This window comes from Sinohyriopsis cumingii, chromosome 18 (genome assembly GCF_028554795.1).
Source record: "Sinohyriopsis cumingii isolate HCF-2022 chromosome 18, ASM2855479v2, whole genome shotgun sequence".
Classification (NCBI taxonomy): domain Eukaryota; kingdom Metazoa; phylum Mollusca; class Bivalvia; order Unionida; family Unionidae; genus Sinohyriopsis; species Sinohyriopsis cumingii.
The window spans coordinates 23,631,787-23,657,906 of NC_142978.1; the positions used below are offsets into that span (position 1 = coordinate 23,631,787).

At 35.1% G+C, this 26,120-nt stretch overlaps 1 protein-coding gene across 1 annotated transcript in view; it reads right to left on the minus strand.

Annotated features, from left to right (window-relative positions):
* LOC149776223 (uncharacterized) overlaps positions 1-25,704 on the minus strand; it is a 42,362-nt gene extending 16,658 nt beyond the window's left edge. The window contains exon 1 of the mRNA XM_089942324.1: positions 25,569-25,704. The gene's annotated coding sequence lies outside the window, so the exon portion shown is untranslated. The remainder of the gene's footprint in view (positions 1-25,568) is intronic.
* Between the last annotated feature and the right edge of the window lie 416 nt (positions 25,705-26,120).

Sequence of the window (26,120 nt, forward strand, 5' to 3'; positions counted from 1 at the left end):
TTATTAAAACGTTGGAAAGAATAACATTAAAATTAAATAAGCAGGTATTTCATTAAATGTTGATATGTTGTTGTATGATATTTAGAAGACCTATCTTGTTATGAGATTCTGTTCTTCGCACACTTAACCTGATCAGCCAAAACCGAAACATAGAAAGCATACCGACGACAACCTCCAAGTCTCATTCGGAGAGACAAAGTTATTCGATAAGCATTGGAAGGAGAAAACGATGGTCAGAATGGTATATTTCACACTGTCGAAGTTATTGAAAGAAATATTGAGACCCTATCGGAGATGGCAAAATGCGTTAAATATGTTGTGTAAAAACAATAGACTCGCCCACGCATATATGGGCCCGTGTTGGTAAAATAGACTCGAGTTGGGTTTGAAGCGAGCAGAAACTGACAATGTTAGGGACTCCCCAGATAATAATCAGGTTAGAAATTATAAATTGATTAAAAAATGAATGTTTTTGGCACCTTTTATATCCTTCATGCTTTTCGTTAATAAAATTGACAGAGGGATACAAGCAAAGGTAACCAAATACTTACACGATATGTGATTCGTATAATATCGGCGGCTACGAATGCCCATAAAATCTGATTAGTTAAATTTCTATATAAGTGTAGGTATGTGCAAATTCGTTGTCAGAACAGAAACAGAGCAAAAATGCCGAAATTGCCTATTTTTGAAGCATATTTTGATAGCTGAAAAGCTGTATATAAATGGGTAGAGAATAAATGTGCCTTCCACATACGAACAAATCACCAGTGCGGCTATTTTAGGATTTATATTTAGGTTGTATGAGCTAAACCTTTTTTTAAAATATCAATTGCCTTGGCAGTTTTGAACGTGATGCAGATGATTTTTGTGTGACTTTGTCTAAAGCTATTACCTATGGGGAATCACGCACGCTGATTGTTCTAGCGTCGTTGCGAGTTTATTACATTTGACCTAATATCCGATCACAACGGTTTGATGGCCTTGACGACAACAACACATTTGTGTTTTCACCAGATCGTGCATCATCTTGGGGTATGGTCAAACTTCCTACAGGCGCGTACGATATTGCCTTAATAATGATGTCCGACGAAGAAATTTGGTGTTAACCGGTAAAGACTGTAAACCTTTTATTCATGATCATAAGCCAACACTCATCCCCATCATTACAAATGAGTCTCTGCAGAATTGAGTTAACATTGGACAATCGTCGCTGATAACAGAATTGAGTTAACATTGGACAGTCGTCGCTGATAACAGAATTGAGTTAACATTGGACAGTCGTCGCTGATAACAGTTCTTAGTTGGTCCAAAGATATTCCAGAAAATCAACAAGTTTTGCGCGCATCGCTTCCATAAAGGGTTGGATATCATATTGCGTCTGACATAGTAAGAATTACCTCAACGACGCAGATGAGTTTAACTTGTGATGCTGTCATTGTTAGTTATATGAAAGCAGGTCCGAAACGAAAGGCGTGGTGGTTATGGGGTATATACTGTTTGGATATTCACCAACAGCAGAACCAGTTAATTTGATATCGATTACTCCTGCATCACCTATGTATCTGTCATGTCTTAATAATCGGCTGACACATATTAGTTTTACTGATGTAGATCAAGACGGGAACGTTGTAGATCTTCTTGGTAAAACGATAACGATACGACTGCACAGTAGAGATTGACCTGATATTTAATATAATGACCATCGTACGTGGACTTGGGAGACCTCTGTGCGTTGTTAACGCGAGAAAACTTGTTTACCCAACAAAATATGGAACTGGCGTTGGTGACATTGTCATGAATTATTCACAGGTGTACCAAATCATGGAGAAAATAACATTTTGAGATATATTAAATGTATACTGCTATCTATATGATTTACATATCAACTATAGATACAGTGAGATCCTATATGATGTATCGAATGTGATCTTCGTCTGATTCCAAATTTTCTAAAATATATCGACATTTGGTTGTGTAGGATATGTAACCATGTTAAGAGCAGTTGTACAAAGTTAAATTTAAATAATCTGTCAGAATATTTCTGGTGTAATGTTTAGAGTGACAGCAAACATTTATTATTGGTAATTATTAACGCAGAAATGTAAAATAGTTTCATTAGAATGAAATATCAACTTACGCCACAGTGCCCCACTATGTCAATCAATGTTTTAACCAACCTCAGCAATAACATGGAATACATTTTCTGTTAAACTTACTTCATTTTTCTTCTTTCTAGTATACATATACTTAGGGAAGGTCAAATTTATCCCTTTGATCTAAATTTATTTTGATATATTTCATTCTCTGATAGTTTAAATAGACAGTGGACAACCCAAGTATGGTCTACTAAGGTTATCATCTTCCTCTCATTAGCTACCATACAATTATAGATTATTGACTGAGTATTGAAATATATTGGCCCCGAATGCATGTGGACAAGGATGCCAGAGCTTGCTGGGACATCCAACGTCATGTTAAATTTTGGGTTGGGATAATCTTTTGCTATGAACTACCATCGACTTCTCAGGCAAGTAAATACTATCCTGATGTTTTGTTTTAATATTGCTCTCCAACAATATGGACTTTCATGGCCTCACTTGTGCAATTTCTTTTTAATGATTTTTTAATATTAGGCAGGTAGATGCGGCGTTACATTTATGCATAAAACCTTTCCTGCACCTTTCCTGTACTGTTGATTGCATAATCCTCAGAAGTGCTAGTGGACACCGAAGTGTTTCCCACTCGAGGGCGATAAACCAGTTCCGAAGACCTATATGTAGTGAGTAAAAGATCAGTTGCTACCTTGTTAAAAGTGGCAATCCGCGTTTTCTTATTATACTATATAGGTTTCAAAGGACTATGTCTCATTTTATTTGCTCCCGTCCATAAAAATTCAAGTTGTATCCTTTTCTGTGTTATTGGTTATTGATAATAATGATTGGATGGAATAAAATTGCAACATGTCTATAGATGATAGACATTAGGTGAATTTAAAAAAAATACCACGGGCCTGGGTTTTTTTTCTTCTTAACTTTAAACTTACTCTGTTACAAATTTCTACTTAGCAGATGTCTTGAAGAATTTTCAACCCACGGTTATGGAACTTGACGCATTGATGTATTTAGAATTGTGTTGCGATTCCATATTACTGTTTGATATACTTTCCGTGTATGAATCATCGTTGACAATATTTGAGCAACTGTTGGACCTGTTGTCGTTAAATTGAAAGTTATGTTGTTTATTTCATGAAGATGTGTTACTTACCAGTTGAAGAATTCTTCGCAGGGAATCGTGTGATATTTTATCATGGCAGTAGTACATGGCTCAGGGTAAAAATCTCAGACATTATTTGTGCAAGCTTCTATTTAACACTATATCAGTGTGATTATTATATCGTCATTGAACATTATACATGAAGTATCTGAAGTTATTATAGGCTACCATACCATAATTAGGTAATAATGGCCAACTTTTTATTCTGAATGATATTGTCCTAATTTTGATTTTTTATTTTGGCATGTAGTAGCCCTAGGGTTCATATTCTCAAATCTCTTTACAAGATGGTCGCTAAAATATCAAACATTTGTACGAGGAAAATTGAAAACGTACATAAAAACAACTTCATAATAGGTTGATTATCCAAATGACGATGAAAAACATTATGAGGAGGAAGATAATAATAAAAATAAAAATAATAATAATAATAATAATAATAATAACCAGTGATGAGTTTCATCACCACTATAAACGAAGAAAGAAATAAAGAAATTATTTTGAACTTGCTTTATTTGGTTTGCGCGAATATAATAATCACCACAATAGTTTTGATCTTTTGTTTATTTTTTTCGATCCTGAAATAAAGTTCAGTTCAGAACCAATGAACCTAATTTTCACAAAAGTATAATGTTACAGACATAAACCTTATATAATATAGAACCGTGCGAATATTTATATATATATATATATATATATATATATATATATATATATATATATATATATATATATATCCATATTTTGAGATAATTTTACGTCGTTATTCAAATTACAAACGCAATCTTTAAATACATAATTTCTATCCATTTGTTATCTTTTAATTTACCACGATAATGACATGAGTAAATAATTCGTCATTATATCTATCCGCATAAAACCACTCGATACTAAATTAGGATGTCATACACTTTAATTTACCAGTATCATATCCATTTTTATATCCATAAAACTATAGGTTTTCATATCTATTTGCTTATTAATAAATTAAACTTACTGTAAGCTGTTGATTTAGAACTGATGATGAATTTCAAGAAGAGAAAATGCGAATTAATCCACTGAAACTAGGAAAGATAATTATACTTGATTTAAGATGAGACACTGGATATTTACATCACAGACATAGTTCTGTTAATATTACTCGGTAAAATAACTCCGGTGTCTCATTAAATAACTCCGGTGTCTCATTAAATAAATCCAGTGGAAGATTGCATACTGACTTACACTCTTCTGGAGAAGGAAAAAAAAATTATGTTTTCTGGAATCAGAATTTAATATTTAGAGTATAATCAATTACAACTAGGCTTGACATTCACCTGTAATATTTTCTGATATTAACTGGATATGCTTTCCAAATCAGTTATCAAAAACCCAGAGAATGCAGAGAACGTTCCACTTATTTGGATTATAGCACCGATATGAGCAAAAACATAAACCCTCTGTCCTTTCGAGCATTGAGTCACGATTGAACTGCTTGACTGTTCAAAGGTAGAAGGAGAATTACCGGTTGTAATAATGACCTTTTCAACTCCGTCCATAACAATGGAGCCTTCAAATTTATGATTACTGCTAGTAAATGTAGCTGTGAAGAAATAAATACCCGTCACGGGACAAATAAAAGATTTAAGGTTTGAATCAAATCCGTTTCCGACATTTAAATTTACAACGTTAAATGGAAGTATTTCGTGAACTGCCAGTGGAGTCTCAAAAAATCCGTACATGGTAACATCGAAGGCTACATTAGGTTTCCCAAGCCCACTAGTCCGTTTATTTCTTGGAAATGTCGATATCCTATCATTGATCTCTGAATTTCCACTGATCGGGTCCAAGTTTGTTCCGACTGAAGTATGGCCCAAACTATGGCTTTGTGTATCTTGTTCACACTTCTCAGAAGCTGGAAGTTGGTCACTTGAGGTATTATCGAATTTTCTTTGTGGTTTTGTCATTTCAACTTCTTTTTCGAGCTTGTCTATTTTTTCAAGAGCCTCTCTAAGTCCATTCTCGAGTTTCGTCATTTTGGATTCATTTTCGTCCATCGATATCGCTCTGGATTCTAATTGCTGTAACTTGGAAGCTTGAAGCCGGTTCTCATTTTCTTGACGCAACTGAAACTGCTCTTGAAGTGATGTTTTTTGTGTACATTCCGTTAATCGTGTTTCCAAATAGTCCATCCTTTGCAAAATCTGATGCAGGGCAACTTCATAGTTGGAAAATTCACCAACAAAATTCGATCTGCACACAGGTAGCAGTGCAATTAAAATTGTCGTGAGAGTGAGTAATTCACCCATTTCGTAAGTTGTTTAAATTAAATAGTACATCCAGCAACATTAATAAATATGTTCGCTTATCAGTTTATTTTAGAGTAACCCTAAGGCAGGGCAAATAGGTCAGACAAACTCGGGATCCTGATAAGCACCGATTATAATAAAAGTCATATAGATCATGTATGGGTTCAGTACCGGTTATTTCAGTTTTTTAGAATTTGTGTACACATTCCTTTAAATGGCGATTTAAAACTTTATTTGGACCCTCCAACATCCATATTCCTTTGAAACGTCATTATTTACACGCCAAGATAAACACGTATGGCCATGTTAAAGTACGTGGACAATTTAGGACGAGGTCTGGCTAAAGATGTGATCCAGCATAAATGGTATTGAATGTCGCGCGCTGTGATATTACAATGAAAGCTACGCATGAGGAAAATACAATTCGTACTACCCTATAAAATGACATTTAAACTCACCAGATATGTCTTTTCTTCACCCAGTTTAGAATATGGCCGCCACTGTAATGGTCCATAGCAATCAAAAATTTTGTCTGGAAGTTTTGGACAATGTATTGAACAAATAGGACTGAATAGACTTTGTATAAACTGCATTAGTATTAATATTTAAGAACAAAGCACCAGTTATGCATGAAAACTGAGTTCTTACAACACACCTTAATAATAGCATGGCTTTTAAAGTGTTGTTATAAAGCAATTATATATACCAATAATGTTAGTTTATCAAAATGTGACCCACCCATGGCGCAATTTTACACATATATAAACTCGGCAAACCTCGTTTCATTTAATTCTGTTTTTTACCGCTCTTGGTATCTCATTCACATAGAGTTAATACTATACTGTACTATACTAAACTATACTATACTATACTATACTATACTATACTATACTATACTATACTAGACTGTACTATACTATACTATACTATACTATACTATACTATACTATGATATGCTATACTATACTATACAATACTATACTATACTATACTACATTTGTACGATTCAGTCATCGTGCTCTTATATTAATGCGCAAATATGATGCATTAAACGAGACCAGAACCCAATGGAAATATATAATGATAATAATAAAAGAACTATAGAAGAAAACCTTATTCTGAAGTGTCATCTGCGACCGTAATTCCAAAATTTAAATATTGGCATATCTTTTAGGAGCTGAATTTTCTTGACCTCGTATGCTTTAACAAGTTTTCGGTCATATCTCTACGATGTCTGCAGTGTGACAGTTTAGACATAGCGAGGCCCTAAGCTATTGAAAGCTGTAGAGGCCCTGTTTGGTATAAAATGAGTTCCGACTGTGAGGCCCTAAGCTGTAGCTTGTATAGCTTATGCCTAAATCCGGCACTGATTTCATCACTACAATATTCATAAGTGATAAAAAGGAATATGGCAGCTGTGGATTGCATACGTTATATCTATATGTGTATGGTTTGGTTTTTCTTTTCTTCTGAGAAATGAAAATTGACAGACAGAAAGTAGTAATCGGGACTTCTCTGCGAAAAATTGGGAGATATTACGAGATGAGGAAATACCCCCAACATCCGGAGGTTTTCCTCTTTTGTGAAGGGTGCTCTCCCCGGTTGATCTTCGCAGACCATTTGGGGAGGCCCTCCTATCCCACTTATGCTTGTCTGAATGCTATATTTTTTAATGTCATTATTTTTTTTATTAGATTATATACTTTTGGAATTTATTTACTTATTTTTAAATCTTTTGTTTAAATTTTTTTAAATTGAATTCTATTCCAGACATTTGTCGTCAAACAATAGGCAAATTTCATTCGTCTCTGCCTCTTGTCTTCTTTTTTGTCTCTTTGTTGCTCTTCTTATCTGTCTCTCTCCCTATTTGCTTCTTCTGTCAAAATTGATGCCTGTACTTCTACCAAATCTTTTCTCAAAGCATTCTAGTTTCCTCTTTGGGAATCTCCACAGGTATGTCAGACAGGTGGAACTCCCCTGTCTGTCTCTTAATCTTTTTCTGGAATGGTGTTGGTTTTTTCACAGCTACTGTTTCGCCCCTGCTTCTTTTTTCATCGTATGGAAGGAATGGTAAATTTCCTCGTGGTCTTATAATGTAACCCTCGTGTCCTTTTCTGCTTATAGCATATATTTGTTGTAATATGTCCGGATTCTTTACCTTCCATGTTATTAATACCATTGATGTATCTGGTATTCTTTCCCTTGGTATATTACTCATGTCTAGTTCTTGTGTTCCCTCTTTATAGCTACATTCTAGAAAAGGTCCTTCTTCTGTTTCTATTCGTTTGGTCTTGAAATATTTCTCTAATTTCTTTAGTGAGTTGTGAGCTTCCGCCATATTTTCTCGTTTCTCTTCTCCTCGCTCGTGAGTTGAATTCACCTTTTTGTGTGTATTTGTAAATTGTCTTGTAATATTGTCACTTTATGTATATTATTCCTTTTTTCGGGGGAGGGGGGCATAAGACAGATGTGTAAAAGGTGTTTTATGAGTATGTGTTTCCATCCAAGGCGTGTTGCTTGTTCATTTTAATTTGAAAAATTTGATCAAAAATGTATTTTAAGTTAAAGTTTTGATGGGATATTTATTAAAAGTCCCTAGCGTTATCTTTAAGGTTGTTCAACCGAGCAGGTTTCTTTCACCTCACTCGAATTCCCTTCCCTTAGGCTTTTTTGTGACCTTTGCTAGAGGACTCTTATGTCCCATGTTGTATATGTGTATATATGCTATATTGTGTGAGTGCTATATAGTTTTTGTGTAGGGACAGCAAGACTTTGTCAAATATCCCAGTTGTCTTACTATATATTTCTACATGGATATCCATTTGATGATCTTGATATGATTTAGATATTTAAATTTGGTAATATAATTTTGAATTTTGGCGAGTGAACGGTGTACTATATGTGAGTTATAAAAATAAACCTATTGTTTTATATGCGTGGCTATATGTGGCGTTCCTCGCATTAACTAGATTCAATAATGAGGCAGGCTGTACTCGAGTGAAGGCCCATACGTTCTTTATTTAATTGTATTTCTCTCGACTCGAGTAGGCCTTCTCTTTATTATTTAAACTAATAACTAAAAGATTCCGAAAGGGTTTATATAAAATTTTCGTAGGACTGGGGGAAAAAAGTGGAAAAGGAAGGAACTATACAGTAAGGGAGCTGTATAGTTGATTGGAGGGATATAGAAATGTGCTAGATTCCTAATATCCTATTTCCATGTGTTTATGTATTGTCTGTTAGTGTTCTACATGGGGTGTTTTTTCCAAGACTATTGCATGGGCCTGTCCACTTCGCGTAGCGCCATGTGACATATCCCCATGACGTCATTGCCTCGTACTTTCCCCCACATAGATTCCCTGTCCCATCCCTTTATTTCTTTTTTTACTATTAATTTTTTTTCTTCCAATGCTATGGGGAGTTTCATTTAGGCCCGGGTTGAGGGATGAGGTGGGGGCTCCAGCCCGCGCACTGGCAGTGTCACACCCCTAATGGGTAGCAAACCGAAGCTCCCCCTCTAATTCCCCCTCCCATTCCCTCGTTCATTCCCTCCAAGCACAACTACTTATCTTTGTTATTGTTCTATCAATAGTTTTCAATAGAACTGAAGTCTTACTTTGAGGCACCGGAGGAACTAACTTGCATATGAATTAAAAGTTATAATTAGCAGATTATCTCCTGAGGTGGGAGATAAAAGCGGGGCTCAAGCCCGCATTGTGCGGGCTGCAACGCAAGTCCCTTCCACCAGCTCCTCCTCCCTGGACATACATTTAAACTTGTGGTTTGGTATATATTAATTGATAATTTAAAATAATAATAATATTTAATTTTTTAAAGAGTATCAGAAGCCTTTTATACAAAGAAGGTTTTCATCGTATTCATTCTTTTTTTTTAATTGTAATAACTTGCACACAGGTCAGCATTGTTTCAAATATGTACTGTTATTCTATATAGTAATTTTTTGTCGAAATTCCCATCCAAATACAGAATATTGTTACTCCGGTACCTCTCTTTTTTGCAAATATCAATTATCCGTTTTAATATGTCTTCCTTTCTTTTATCGCATTGCGCGATAGCATGGTACTTTGTAAAATTTGCCCTTTTACCAAAAAGGGCATTTAATGTTGCATACTATCATTCTCCTCTTGCGGGCAACTTCCCCCGTTAGCCACGCATTATGGAAGTATTTAAACATTAGACTTTGAATATTAACGGACCCAATGCTGGCCCAGTGCCTCCATGCTCTTCCCCAATTGATATCTATGTGTTCTGCTTCGACTTTGTTTCTTAAGTGCTTGGTAATATCTTCTCTGATCCATACATAGGTCTTGTCTGCTCCAATTTCCCATAAGTTTTTTTTCGTCCCTGTATGTCACTAGTAAATCTTTAACATGTATAAAATTCCTAGGTACTTCTAGTTGTTTGCTTAGTTTATTATTCTTATATATATCATTTCTATTTCGCAGTGTAAAACCAAACCAATAAATATACAGCGCCTCCCACGGGGTCTTGGGTTCTGCGCTTACTACTTTGAACCTGTTTAAAATATTGGCACATTTCATGAGTAAGGGGCTTGGTAGGGCAAGCCCCCCCCCCCCTCTTTTGCCATATATGATGTGGCCTTTTGTACACAATGAGTTTTAAAATTCCAGATGTAATCTATTATTTCCTTTTCAATTTTATCTAAAAGTTTATTTCCTATATCTGTTGATTTTAGTGCGTAATTAATATTTGAATATAGATACGATTTGGCTACTTGAGCCCGCTCCATGATGCTTAGTGGCGTAAGTGCCCAGATTTTGATATTTTCTTTTATCGTCTTCTCTGTTTTAATAGTTTTCTTGCTCTTCTCCCTTACCGAAGAACATTCCTAATGCTTTCACTCGATGTGGAGGTAGTCCAGTGTGATTACCCCACCAGTTCACTATCTTTAACATTTCTGTTTTATCATCATTAATTTTAGACCCCGAAGCTTTCCCAAATGATTCGAATCCCTTTCCTAGATGTTTAAAATAATTTGGGTCTTTAATGAAGTTCGTGCAATCATTGACATGCTGGAGCATTTTAAATTCTTCATTTATATTAAGTATTTTTATTCCCTCAATCTGTTTATTGTTTCTTATTTTTATACTTAGTATTTCAATTGCTATTACGTATAATAGCATGAATAGTAAGCATCATTGCTGTACTGATATTTGTATATCAAAGTTATCTGTGACAGCGCCATTTATGTGTACCCTTGCAGTTATGTTATTATACAGGATTTTGGTCCATTTCTAGAAAAACTTTCCAAAGCCAAATTTTTCCAATACTTTCTGTATATAGTTATGCTCTAATCGGTCGAAAGCTTTTTCTTGGTCGAAAAGTACCATAGCACCTTTCTGTCCGGTGTTATTTAAGTAATCGATTACTGTTCGTATGTTTAATATATTATTTTGTATGTTCCCTCGTTTACCCCCACATGTTTGATTTACATTAATCACTTTATTTATACCCTTCTTAACTCTGTTCACTAGAATCCTACTCAGTATTCTATAGTCCATGTTTAGGAGGGAGATGGGCCTCCAGTTTTTTAATTCTTTTCTATCACCCTTTCCTTTATAAATTATGGTTATTAGTCCTTCCGTCATGGTGTTACTCATTGAATCATTTCTAAGCAATATATTATTATATAATTCTTCAAGAATCGGCGCTAACTCACTTTGGAATTTTTGATAGAATTCCGCAGTGAACCCATCTCTACCTGGGGATTTACCTTTCGGTAGTTGTTTTATTGTTGTTTGTATTTCTTCCATGGAGACAAAACCATCACATAAATCTTTATGTTCTGATGATATTTGCTCACATGGAGTTTCTCCTAAATATTTATTAATGGTATTATCTTCAATATTTTTTTATGTAGATAGTTTAGCGTAGTTATCTCTAATTGTCCCCAATATGTTTTTCCTTTCCTACTATTTCCTCCCCATTATCAATTAGAGCATCAATTCGCTTCCCCCCTCTTCTCATTTCTTCTCTCTTGTAGAAACCTTCAGCTTTTTTATATCATAGTAAACTTCCCAGCTCTGATTTCTCTCCCTCTTTTCTCTTCTTCTAAAAGTTTATCTAACTTTTCTTTTAGAATTTCCCTATTTCCTGTTGCAGGATTTTTTATTTAATTGCAATTTAATTTCTTCTTTTTTCATTTTATGAAGTTTCATTCTTCTAGTTGACAACTTAACAAACTTAATTTTGAATTCATTTTTTAGACTATCCCACTCTTTGATAATATCCCTACTCCCTGACGTTTTAAATTCTCTAGTTATTGCTATTATTTCGTTACTATATTCTTCTTCATCTAACACTTTATTGTTCAATTTCCAGACCCCCTTTTCCCAATTTTTTCATGTTTTTCACGCCAATTTCTATATTGATTAATTTGTGGTCTGAAAGTTTGAAGTATATAATAACTTCATTTTTGTATTTTTCTCTTCAAATTTTGTTGCATAGAATTTATCGAACCTACTTGCACCTTCATTGTATTCATATGTGAACTTTCTTCTTAATAAGTTTAATCTCCTATAAACATAAAATAGTTTATGTTGTTTTATAAATTTCTCAATAAATTCTTTTGACCGTTTGTCATCTGATGACAATTCTCCAGCCCTATCTATATTTTCCCCTACCCATACTTAGGGTTTCCATAGTAAATTCATTTAGATATTTAGACAAATTTTGTATACATTCTGTTTTTTTTAATACCTGTTTACAGGTAAATATACATTGATAATGTGAATTTTATCTATAATGATATGGATCATCCTACCTTTAAAATATTCTCCCTCGTCCTTTCTTTCCCACTTAATTCCCTTTACGTTTTAAAATCGTCGCGGCCCCACCCTTTATATCCTCCTCTTTAAAATCACAATTGCATCCAATTTCTCTTCCACCGTAGATATTAAATCGCTAGAGAAATTATTATGGGTTTCCTGAATTAGGATTACATCATTTTCCATTAACTCGATAAGGTTTTTAATTATTCCTTTATTTAAACCATTCGTATTAATTGAGGCAATTCCATTATTTTTCCACCAAAAGTTGCCGCATTCTTGCAATTTGAAGTATATTTCAATTAAGGTTTAGTCTCTTTATTTAGTTGCAACTAAAATTCGAATTAATTTATTTGTTTAATTGTTTTGCTGCAGAGGCACTGGTCCCCCATCAGATCCAGATTCGTTTGATGTTTCGAGTTCAGCTTTTTCCATTTTGTCATTTTTTCTGTCATTTCCGTCTCGTGTTTCGTTTCCATTTTTGAGTCCGGTTCCGTTAGGTCAATCATGTGTTTGTTAGCGTCATCATCGTCATCGTCAGTTTTGTATTGATCAGTCTCTGCTTGGTTTTTCCCGTCGTCATCCTTGTAATCGCTGGTTATCCTTTCTTTAGGGGCCTTCTACTTCTTCGTCTTTTGTCAGGGTACTTTCCTCTGTGGGTGTGTATTCGATTTGTGGCAAGACCGACAGGGATTGCCTCATTCTTGTTTTCCTTGTAGGTGGGGCCGGGGTAGATGTCAGTGGCTTATTACCGATCAAATCTTCCCGACCCTTCTCTAGGTTACCATGCTCATCCTCATTTGTCATTTCCTCCTCCAATAGGAGCTGGAATCTATTTTGTGTTTTAATGGGTTCTATTATGAAGGTTTCACTCATCACCGTTCTATTTGGACTTAAGTACTTATCCCAGGCGGGTGTTGTTTGGGATTCGTCCCCTATGACCCTTATATCTAATTCCGGCAGTGGTAATAGGTTCCCTCCCTTTGTTGTTTCATTTTTTGTTCCAATGTCACCTGTTTCACCTACTTCCTAGGCTACTGGTGTCATAGTCCTCGATTGCTCTTCATTTCTGATTTGTTTTAACAAATTCCATATTTCTACATGTATTTGGTTGTGTTCCTCTACATTTAGGTTGTTGTTGGCATTATTATTGCCGGCAGCTGCTTTTTCCGCATAAGAGGCCGTTTTGGGGGCTGTTGGCTGGTCCTTGCAGTCTCTAGGACCATGGCCTGTTTGCCTACATTTTAGGCATGTTCTTTCAGCCTCGCATCCCTTATATCAACTTCTAAACCTAAATCCCATCACAAAAATATGTTGGTATTTTAGTTTGCTTCTTGTCTAAGTATCCCCATTATTCTAACCCCAGTCTTCACGTTTCTAAATCCATAGACAGTAGCGATTTTGCTTTTCTTGACTGGAACTTTGAATTTATCCTTAATTTTACTGATCAAACTCGGTATTGCTAACCTCCAAGGGGAGGCCCGAAACAAAAAATTCAGTCATGTTTGCCTCGATTTCTCTCGTTATGGGGTCACTTTTACTGACTTGTGCTTTCATCCCTTTGATCTCAAGGCTACTCATTTGAAGTAATGGAGTTTTGTAGTCTTTGGGAAATAGGATGAACTTATTATTCCCCCCATTTTATAGTTCATCAATTGCCTCTATGTCAATTCCTATCACTTTCAGTGTAATTAGGGTTTCAGCTTGGCGAGGGCAATTTTCCACATTCCCAAAATCCAGGGTATGGCATCCAGGGCCGGCGCCAGACTATCTGGCGCCGTAGGCAAGGTTAGATTCTGGCCCCCCCCCCCCACCGAAAATATCAATTTCAAAAATTATAAACAATAAATTTTAATAAATTTTTTTTCAACATTTGAGCACAGACCAAAAAATTACCCCTCTGTGCTCAAATGTCCGGACACCCCCCAGAAAGCACTACTTGATACTATTTTGTTTGCAAAATTAAGACAAGAATAAACAAACATAAAGAAAGACATTAGTGATGAACTAACAGCATAATGGACAGCTGAACAGACACTCAATATTAATACACCTGAAACCAAATTTGGCTGAGGGATAAATGCAGACAGAAAGACAATTCAAAATCTCACTTTGCGTGTCTTTTCCAGCAAAGTTTTTAACCAGTTCAGCTAAATCAAGTGATGAAGCCAATCTGTCAAATTGCCTAGTTCATGAAATGGGCAAATTTGTCTGCCCAATTCTTTCCTTGTTTATGCCATTAAAATAAGGAGTTACCCCCCCCCCATTTGGTTTCCGCGGCAAACTGAAGGTTTCGTATGCTCGTGATTCCACGGAAAAGCTAATGGCCTATAAAAACACGCGAACGTAATTACGTCTTGAAAGTTTCGTATACGCGCGATTTTCACTCACTCATTTTGCTTGTTCCCGTCAGCCTGGTGTTTCGGTCAGACTGAATCTACCCGATTATTTGTCCCTGTATGAAATAAACCAGGATAAAAAACGACCCTCAATAAAACTGAAATTTATTTATTTATTTTTCAAAACTTGTTGATTTGGAGAAATGCGCCCCCTGAAATCAGCGCCCTAGGCGGCTGCCTAGTTTGCCTATATGGTAGCGCCGGTTCTGATGGCATCCTTCTGGGTGATATGCCACAAGTATTTGACTTCCTTCTCCCCCGACTAACTTAGTTAGAAAGTAGTTTTTTAATTTGGTGCCTATGCCAATTTGGCTTTGTGCCAAGGGTATCTCCTGTTCTATGTTTACATCCACTGTGTAAGAGTAGAGCTCACTGATAAATTTGAATGAGTAGAGCTCACACTACTAATGTATAAACTTTGTAAGCAATAAAGCAAATATGAGATCTACACTAATCCTTTTGATAAATTACCCAAGTAAACCAGCAAGAATTTGTAAATTCAAAACAAGGTGGGGAAATTTGAAAATTAAGAAAAAGCATAAAATGGGAGTGAAAAATGAGAATGTAATCAAAGTCTTCCAAAAGGAGAAAACAAAACAAAAACAAAAAAGAGGAAAATTAAGAAAAAATTGCAAGTGCTAAGGTGTGTAGTAACTTACTTACACAATTTATACAGTGAATTTCCTGGCCGTCAGGTTTGCTTTGTCTAGATTCGATCTGTCCTTGAGTTAAGATAAAACTGAATGACAAAATACCATGGTCTATTTTACGATATACGCGATCAATGACAGTGCTTTGTACGTGCCATTGCCGAGACTTTACTTCTCAAGAAGGAGTATCAAAATGGCGAGTTTCCATGTATTCCACTGATTCTGTATCCATATAAGTTATAGTGTAATCTTTCCAGTGGACTTCCTCGCAGTTTGCTTTGTACGTGTTATCGCCTTTTTAGCACCCTTGCTCGCCCGTGCTTGTTTAGGAGGCATTGTACTGTGCTGTACTACTGAGGTTTTTCTCCCGGCTTGAGAGTTTACAGGTATGAACTGACCAGGCTTGTGTAATTTCAGTCAGGGCTTGAGTTTAAGTCACCAGCAGGGCGCCTGTGCCTAAAAAATTCTTTGAGCACTGACCAGTACAGTACATAAACTATTATACCAGACAGTAGATTAAACTTTTGAATGTGCAACCCAAATCTGGTCTCCTCCTGCCTGTTCATGTTTGTATTCGAGGACTGGCTAGTATTGCGTCACGGGACCACGTGATCTATCGTCTCATGAAAACTCGGAAAAACTTGGCAATTTACGGAATCGTGATATCTTCCACGCAATATAATCACATCCCGCTTACGATATTTAATTTATAAACATTACTGTCGAATTCAAATCTCTAGAGAATTACATAAGTAAAATGATAAGTTTGATTTCTGGTCTTCTTTAATCTTATATTAATTCGCAAAGAATATGTATTAAAGTTTCAATGACACTAGGTGGTCAAAAACAACTTTCTAAAAGCATTATATTTTGAAAGAGTTCGAGATGTGAGGAGGGCGAACGAGTCGTGTAGATAGCGTCATGTCGCCTGAGACGTATGATGACCTAACATTCATTATCACATAGTTGGTACACTTGCAGTTTCATATTGTTTGTATGACAGCGTGTTAAAATATTACTTTATAGGATTCTGATTAATCCAAACAAGCCGTGAAATTCGTGCGCAGTATTGTTTTAAGCTGAGACCGTAAAAAGTTTCATTACACCGACTTCTGGAACGTTTCGTTTTTCATACTAATATCAAAATTGTTGGTGGTCACTTTTGGAATCGACTGACTAAAATAGATTTGGAGATTCAGGTCACTTCTGACTAAATATGGCCATTTTACCCCAGAGGAAGTCGTTAAGCCATGGACATCTTATCATGCGCTGAAAATAGCATTAAACCCCGAAAATAACAACAAGAAATTAAACTAAGGGATCTAATCAATTGATAGCAGGTGTGAGAAGGGTGGTTGGTATACGGGCAACATGCAGTTCACCCTGTACACAAGAGTGATTAAATGTTTAATTATAGGAGTAAATAAACTCACCTCTGTCCACAGAAAAACGTGAACGTAAACCGTTCTCCAAAATGAATGAATGTTGTCCAACCACATCATGTTTTTTGCCGTAAAAGAGCTCTTAGTATGTGATGCAAGTCGAAATAAAATTTGTCTTGCCTGTTGTAGACTACTGTTCCATTTCGAATAATGCAGTTGTCCGATCGCAAACACATTGCTGTAAATCTGGAATATCTGCAGTCATATTCATCACTTTGCATAATTATCCAACAGAAATGAATGCTCAGAAGTGGAAGTGACAAACTTTTGCTGTTAAATATTTCTCTAACCGAACTAAAGCTACGTGACATCATATTGAACTTGCTTAGACATTCTGTGTTGAAACGTTATGTTGACTGAATCAAATATTATATTTATTCAGAAGGACAGTTACTCTTTGAATTGTAATTGGTATAAATAAAACTAATAAATGTTACTAGTTAGACCATTGCGCAAAAATATCCAGGAAATATTATTACGCGCAACAAAAGAAAGGTGGAGCTTTTGAGTCAAAATGAACGAAACGATCTCTTCTTTTACTCCTATTTCCAGTAAAGTAAAAACTATGCGACAATCATAATCTCAAAATGATGATTTAGAATTGAAGTTTTTGAATTTTAAAACACTCGCCAAATCTCGCAAAAGAAGGACCATATTCAACTCGTTTAATAAATTCAACATTAAATCATTACCCGTTTGAGATCCTCAGTGCGCATATTTTGTTTACGTCACAGCAAGACTAGTTAATGGGTTCTTAGCGTCAATAACCTGGCAACGTTATTCCTTCTCTTCATAATGAGGTAATAATTTTACATTTATATCTGTTTTGCATCCTGTTTTTGTTTTCAATGATACAAAGTTTGTTTCCGTGTTCCACATATTGAGCATATAGTCCCTTCACAACCATTGTGTTGAAATTAAAGCTACATTATTTATGTCAGTTTGTTTACTATCCATCATTTATTTTCTGGCAATCTCGTGGGGGGGGGGGGCAACCCAAATGAATTAAAATTATCGACTTAATGACTGATAGGGTTATTGTAACCAGCTACCCAGTGGGTACATCTTAAGAATGTATGCAAGATTGATTATAATTGTTTCATTAGGATTTAATTTACGTGGGAGTGTATACTTACTTAAACATCCTCTTAAATTGTTTATCTTATTTTTCTTCATGATTGCTTCTAAGTTTGAATATTACAAAGAGAAGCTATTACCGTTTTGTCCCTGGTAAATTCAATCTCATGTCTGTTATTCCCGGGAAAGAAGCCTCCAGTGGAACTTGTTCTTGATCAATAATGACCTCTACTTGTATTAACTCTATCACCAAGCATCCTTTCCAAACAATAAGGGATCAATCGAATGATCCGAACTTGTTTCTGCAATTGTAATTTTGAACATTTGATATCTACCCGGTGAACCTGCTTTTTTCTTCTTTTCTAATTATTTTGCTTTCAGTTTTAGCTACCTTAACCGTATCTGGGCCATGCAATAGGTTCCTTGCGAGTCTCAAGGCAACTGCTTGTTTTTTCTGTGCATATTCTCATAGTTATTATCTAAGCTCAGTCCGAACGCTTTTTGTGACCCCCCCCCCCATTTATTGTTGAATATTTTAAAAAATTTGGATACTCTAATGCAAAAGGAAAGTACTAGAGATCCCTGAGGTGATGCAACCATAATTACTATTTGCATATTAATTTTTTTCTTGTTCTTTCTAAACTATATTTTATTAGTTCTTGAAATACCAGAACCAGTTGTTGTTTGTTGTGTTGCACCGGTTATTGCTACCACGGCAGCTGATAATCCTAATGCTGATTAATATCCTTAAAATAAGGTGTAGCCATTTTCAATAACGGCATAATAATCCCGATGAAGCCTCCATTTTTAATACCACAGTTATTACTTTCCTTGTTTTCGATTTTGTTTCCCTTTTCTTATATATAATATTTTTATGCAATAATGTGTACTTTACCATTTACCGAGTTCATCGATAGGTAACGATCACTTAATATAACAGCACAACACTGATGTCCACCTACAATATGAAAATTAACACCTAGTTCGCACATAACGTCAGTATCTGATGTAGACATCATTTTTACTAACATCAAAATGAAATATGGGGCGTAGAACTGCATAATCATATACATTTACATTTGTGCCAGTGTCAATGTGTTTGTACATGCTCTCATATAATGTTCACTGCCCGCTGTAAAATTGCGCTACCTCGTTCCTATTCTCATGTATTTTGTTCTGGAGGCTTTAATATGCATTCCGTTTTGCTGACACCTAATTGATAGATCGTTGAGGTCGAATTGAAGTTTATATTTAAGGGAATGAAGAGATTTACCTAACAACTGCATTGTAGAATCGTCAGCCAAAAAAGCTGTCTTAGAGTGAATTGGATGCAAGGCTAAGTCATTGAAAAACAGTAGAAAAGGAAGAGGCCCTAATATAGATCATTGAGTAACACCACTTTAAATATGACTTGATTTGGAAGCATATTTACCCCTGAAAACAACCTGGTGTCTGTTAGTAACATGCGACGTAAACTGACTTTGAAGGAAACTTGTTGGCTGATATTTGTTTAAATTTTTGATGAGCACTGAATGTCCTACCAAAACGAATGTTTTTTAAATTATTTTTTTAATAAATCAATGAAGACCGCTAGTAGCCACTGTTCAAGATTCACGGAGGATTTTGTAGTTCGTAAGACATCCGAAAATATATTTGGTGAAATATTTTTCAATACTTTTGAAAGTACAGATGGATGAGATACACGTCGATAGTTGGATGTGTCATTCTTTTCATTTCCCTTATGAATTGCGAATACTTTTGCTAATTTCAATGACTCAGGAAAATTACCGGTAGTGATGCTATAGTTAATTACTTCTTTCAGTGACTCAGAAATTTATAAAGCCAACATTTCCAGAGATTTGGGGTGAATTCCATCTAGACCCGCTGGTTTGTCAGTGTATATTTTATTGATAATATAAATAAGTAGCAGTTATTGTAATTTGGGGGATATTGAAACTAACACGATCGGTTACCCTTTCATTCATGATGACAGTACGTTTGTCTATCTTAGGTTCGGAAAAATTAGTCCTGTCAAGTGTTCGGGAAATATTAGTAAAAAAAAGAGGTTCTGTTGGTTTGTAATATCGTGCTCACCAGTGTAACTAGTGATAATAACTCGATCGTTATTGATTCTATAGTGGATATTTCGAAATCTGTTCTTCTCTTGTATGTTTCGCTATTTCGAACTATCCTTCCTCCAATTCCTTGTGGTCGATCTCGTCTTTCCAAAGCAAAGTTGCTAATAGAGATAGCACAGTCAGGAATATTATCAAGAAACGTTTTGCATAGTCCAATTACTGCAAGGCTAGATTGATTTTGTATCGTAAGTCATAGTTCATCGAAGTTTGGTAAAATATGTCCTACAGCGAAGTTCATAAATTACAAAAATTACTTTTTCATGCCAAAATATATACAGTGCATTTTATTCTCAGTCATTGTAGAATTGAGTACAGATTTGTTATTTATTTCCTTTTTCTTTTTCTTTATGGGGCACCAGACAATAAAGTGTTTTCATGTATTCTTGTATCCCCCAAGATGTGTGTTTGTTTAAATTTAAAAAAAAGAAATTTGATCAACATTTTAGTTTATAACTAAATTTTGACGGGGTGTTTATTGAGTCCTAGTGTTTTCTAAAGGGTAGTAGTCTGAAACATGGGTCTCATCCCCATTTTCAGATTTCCTATCCTTGATTTTTAGTGATCTTTGCCAAGGATCTCCTATATCCTGTATATGCTATGTGTATAAATGCTATAGTGTGTTTATGCTATATAGTCTGTATGTAGGGACAGCAAAACTATTTGTCAAAGTTTTCCCAGTTGTCTTAATATATATTTTTATATGGACTTTTCAAAATTTATTTGTTTGTCCTGATATAAATTTAGTTATTTTTTAAATTATTTGCAATTTAGAATTTCGGCGAGATGAACGGCGTATTACAAATTGAAATTAAAATAAAAGCTAGTGTTTTATGTCAGTGGCTATGGTGTGGCGTTTCTCGCATTAAAGTCTATTTCCAAAATGAGGCAGGCTGTATTCGAGTCGGGGTCCGCACTTTCTTTATTTATTTGTGTTTCTCCCGATCCGAGTTAGGCCTCCTCTCTATCATTTAATTTATCATCTAAAAAAAGTTTCAAAATGGTTTATAGATTTGTTAGTTGGTTAACAGAGGGTAACATATTAGTCCCCGTGTTTTTGTTGTATTGTATTATTTACTTCATGTGGGTTTTTTTTTTTATACTCTTTCACAGACCTGTCCACTTCGCGTAGCGGTTTGTGACAGCCTTGCGACGTCGATCAATCGTACTTTATCCACATGAAGGTCCCCCGTTTCCCTCCTAATATTACAAAATTTCTGTTTTGTATTTTGTTAGTCCTATGCTATTGAGTTACCCTTTATATTTTAAGTGTTGATTAGAGAGAAAGAAAAAAAAAGAGAAAAGGGAATACTAATATTCTTAAAAGTTTTAATTACTTTAGTTATGTTCAAGGGGAGTTGGAGCCGTTATGTCCGAGTTGAGGGACGAGGTGAGGGTTCCAGCCCGCGCTCTGATTTTGGCACACCCCTAGTTGGTAGCAAACCAATGCTTCTCCTCCTACCCCCACCCCTCGTTCCCTTTCAACCCCCCCCCCGTAACACTTTACATTTAATGTTGGAATTCAATTAAATTATAAATTATAAAGAATTGACAGATTTTTAGTTTGTGTATTGGTTTGCAAAATCCGGAGGTAATTGTGATTTAATAGTTTACAATCACATTGTTACAAAACCCAAACATTGCTTAAAGTAGAAGCATCCGGTCAGTCTTGAAAACTTAATGCTAAAAGAATTCTAGAATGTTTTAAAATAAAGTTCGTAAACTCTGAAAACGCAATTCCGAGGCCATTTATTTAAATAGGTATTAAAACTTAAGATTTTAAGTTATTTTTTAAAATCCAATACTAGAAAGTTGGCTGTCGCTTTTTATATTAGAAAATTGTATTAAAACATTTTTTTTTTTACCGTGAGGAGAGAGATGAAACTGGGGCTCCAGCCCGTACTTGACGGAACGTACCCCTACATGGGCGGTAAACCGAAGCCCCCTTCCCATCCCCCCGGTATAGTAGGAGTCCTTCAACTACTTTATTATTGTTATTACCTTGACCACAGGATAGCATAACTTTAATAATGTAATCTATTATTTTTACAATTGCCTTATTTTCATATTTTACATCTAAATATAAGATATTGTTTCTATGATATTTGTATTTTTTTGCATATTTCCATGATTATCATTAACTTATTATTTTTAGTATTGTCACATTGGGCTATCGCATGTAGTTTGGTAAAGTTTGCTTTTTTGCATAGCGGGCATTTAAGTATTGTTCTAATCATGCGACGTCTAACAGCTTCTTCGCCCGTGAACCAGGCGTTGTGTAAATATTTTAAAAAATTAGACTTTGTGATTTTAAAGACCTTATTTTTGCCCAATTTGCCCAAGTGTGAGTCTAGTTTATACCCCAGTTATCCTGTTCTACTCTACATTTTATTTTTTTAGTTATGTCTTCTCTTATCCATTGGTAAGTGTTCTTTGTGTCTAACTGCCATAGTTCTATTTTATCCCTATACTTTAATAATATTTCTTTTATATATCTAAATCGTCTCGGAACTTCTAGGTTTTTTTTTTTTTTGCAAGGTTGTTATTCCTATATATCTCCGGTCTGTTTCTCATTGTGAAACCTAACCAGTAGATATATAATGCCTCCCAAGCTGTTTTGGGATCAGGTTGTACTTTTTAAAAAATCTATTAATTATATTTGAAACCTTTAATAATAGAGGGCTGGGGATCCCCAGTCCCCCTCTATTATTTGCTCTATATAATGTTTCTTTAATAATGTAGTGCACTTTATAACTCCATATGTAGCCTATTATGTCTTTATCGATTTTATTCAGATTTTTATTTTCCATGTCAATTGATTTAATGGTGTAATTTATATTTGAGTAGAGATATGTTTTTGCTACTTGTTCACGCTCCATGATGCATAGTGGCGTTAGAGCCCAGATATTTTTGATAGAATTCCGCGGTGAGACTATCCTTCCCTGGTGATTTTTTCTTTGTAAGTGCAGCAATATTTTTTTTATATTTCTTCACCGGAGATGACATCATCACATATGTTATTATGTTCTGTTGATATCATCTCACATTCGACTTCATTTAGGTAGTTGTCGATTGTGTCAGGATCAATATTTAGTGCTGTATATGGATTTTTATAAAATAAGTAGATATTATTTAGGATATCGGATTTTCCTGTATATGTCTAATTTTATCTAATATTTTCCCCCCTCCTTTCCTTAATTCTTCCCGTTTGTATAAGCTATGGGCTTTTATATATATATATATATATATATATATATATATATATATATATATATATATATGTGTGTGTGTGTGTGTGTGTGTGTGTGTGTGTGTGTGTGTAAATTTCCCTGCCCTGATTTTTTTCCCTTGAGTTTCTTCTTCTTCGATGTCTTTAAATTTTTGTTCAATTATTTTCCTATCGTTCTCATTTGTTGTTATACCTGAGGTTAGTTTTAGTTGGTTTTTATCTTTCTTTAGCTTTTTTGCCTTTGTATTAGAATACTGGATTGCTTTCTTTTTTATTGTGTCTTTTAAAATATCCCACTGTTTTAATATGTCCACAGTTCCATCGTTTTTAAAAACTTCAATTACATTTTTTATTATATCCACACATTCCGCATCGTTTAAAGTTCTGTTGTTAAATTTCCACTGTCCCGGACCCCACTTACACCTATTGCTAATTTCTAATTCAATTCAAACCATTTTGGGAACAGAGAATTTATGATCAGATATTACAGCGTTTTTATATGTCAGTGGATTGAAATTTGTTCTGTAAAATCTATCTATCCTGCTTCCCTGTCTATGTTTGTATTCATAAATGTGTTTGCGTCGAACTAGATTTAATTTCCAATATATATCATATAAATTTCTGCAACTAACCAAGCTACAAAAATTACAAAATAACAAAAATAAAAAAAGAACATGAAATTGAAATTTGAAAATTTGCAGAAGTGGCAAATCAAAAGGTCAGGTGCAGACTAAATATTCTGCAAATGACAATATTAAAAATTTGCAAAATGGAAAAAGAAAAATGGAAATGATGAAAATGAAAATGAAATAGTACGCAAAAGGCACAAAAAACCAAAAGGCTGTAACGAAACGTATACCTCAACCCTTAGAGTGCACTCTTACGAGTTGCCTTGGTTGCCATTGCTTTCTCACTTATTTATTTCCGAGCTAGAGGAAGAGACGTTAAATCCATGGTATGTCCAATAAGAATGAATACTCGGACAGTAAGACAATCAGAAAAATATCACTAAGAACATGATATCTATCGTTGACTGAGGTACATGTATTATGTGCATATTGTTCAGTATTGTTCAATATGTTTGTTGTGCGCGTTTTTCACATGAATCAGGTCAGGGTGAAGGAAAGTATGATAGCAAATGACCGAGCCGACGCTATCAAACATTGTCGTGGTTTGACACGTATGCTACGTTGGACGACATGCCAATATTTATCAATAGGTCATCATACTGCGGCATGTCCACGTTTCCTCCAGGATGTAGGCAAGATAAAGCGACCTTATCTACCTGGACGAGCGACGGGTTGATAAGGGTCTTGTAATTGATCTCCAACTGATTCAGTTGCTGACTTCTGTCAGGGTCATTTTCTCCTACTTGGACGATAACTATATGGTATTTACTGGTGTCACTTTGTTCAGTTCTGTTTGAGACTTCATTGGTGGCACCAGGGTATGATTTCAAATGTACATCATGTGAAAGTCCTCTGGTGTTGATTCCTTTCAGACGAAACGATCCTGTAATCAGGGTATTTGTTTTGGGGGGAGGAGCATGACTAAGTTGTGTTTGATTTTGTCTCAGGTTGTTCGTAACTTAGTATAGTGCATATTGGTATACCCGTCTATCTGACCTGTGGCCGTTTCTTTATCCTACTCTGAGTACTTTGTATTAGCTTTTATCAGTTCGATTACATTTTATTTGTTTGATTAATACAGCTGTTTTCTTATCTATTTCAAGTTTAGCATCTAATGTTTGCTGTCTGATTTCTTCAAATTGCATTGAGGTTGATTCGTCATACACAAACATGCATTTTGTCGGGATTGATATTTGGTCGTTTATGTTTACAAATATTAATTCTATTTTGTTTGGCAGACTTTGTATTTGGTTTAAATTGACCGTCGTACAAAGTATTCATTTACCGACGCCTCGACCGTTCTACGATATTTGAGTATTTTTTCTACATTGAGTATAGAGCCAGAATTTTACTTTGTCCCTATGCTAATACCATCACAAGTATCATTTTACCAAGACATATACTTGTTAGACCTTGCCGTATATTTAAGGTTTTGACTTGCATTTTGATTTATAGCCAGATCTACACTCATGTTCATCATCAGATTCAGCTTAGGTGCGTTTTACGTCCAGTTTTGTCGAGACACTGCTTGAGGTTAGAAATGTTTGTTTAACTTGTTACACTGCCGTTCACAATGCTTGATTCATTCTTTTCTTCGTTCATGTTATCCGAATATGCATCAATGTTATACATACCTGCTTCGTCGTCATCCTGCTTTGAATTCGTTGCATCACTTTCCTTGAATGTTTAAGATCGAGTTTTGGCCGAAATTGATTCTTTCTCATTTTTGGCGTACAGATTGCGTTAGTTATTGGCTCACTGTTTGAGCTTTTAAACGCGGTATCTTGTTGTTGTGCAAGCTGCTGATCTAATGCGCTGCGCCTTCAGTATGTTTTTGTTATGATTGGGCAAGCTAATCCACATGTCGGCACAAATCAAGTATCTGTACTGACTTTTTCTGAAGCAGCATTATTCGTTAAGAGAGTGATCACCAACCAGGGATATGTATTTTTCTCATAATTCCGTGTCAACGTTTCGCAAGTTTTGTGCCCATTTTAACCGATATAGAATAAAGGTCACATATTATAAAATTTGGGTTTGTAGTGAAAATGAACTAGAATGCATTTCAATGTCATTTGCTTAGAATATAAAGGAGCTGATATTTATATCAAGTATATACGGTAATTGGCGCTGATATTTATATCAAGTATATACGGTAATTGGCGCTCTTCTAAATTGCCCAATGT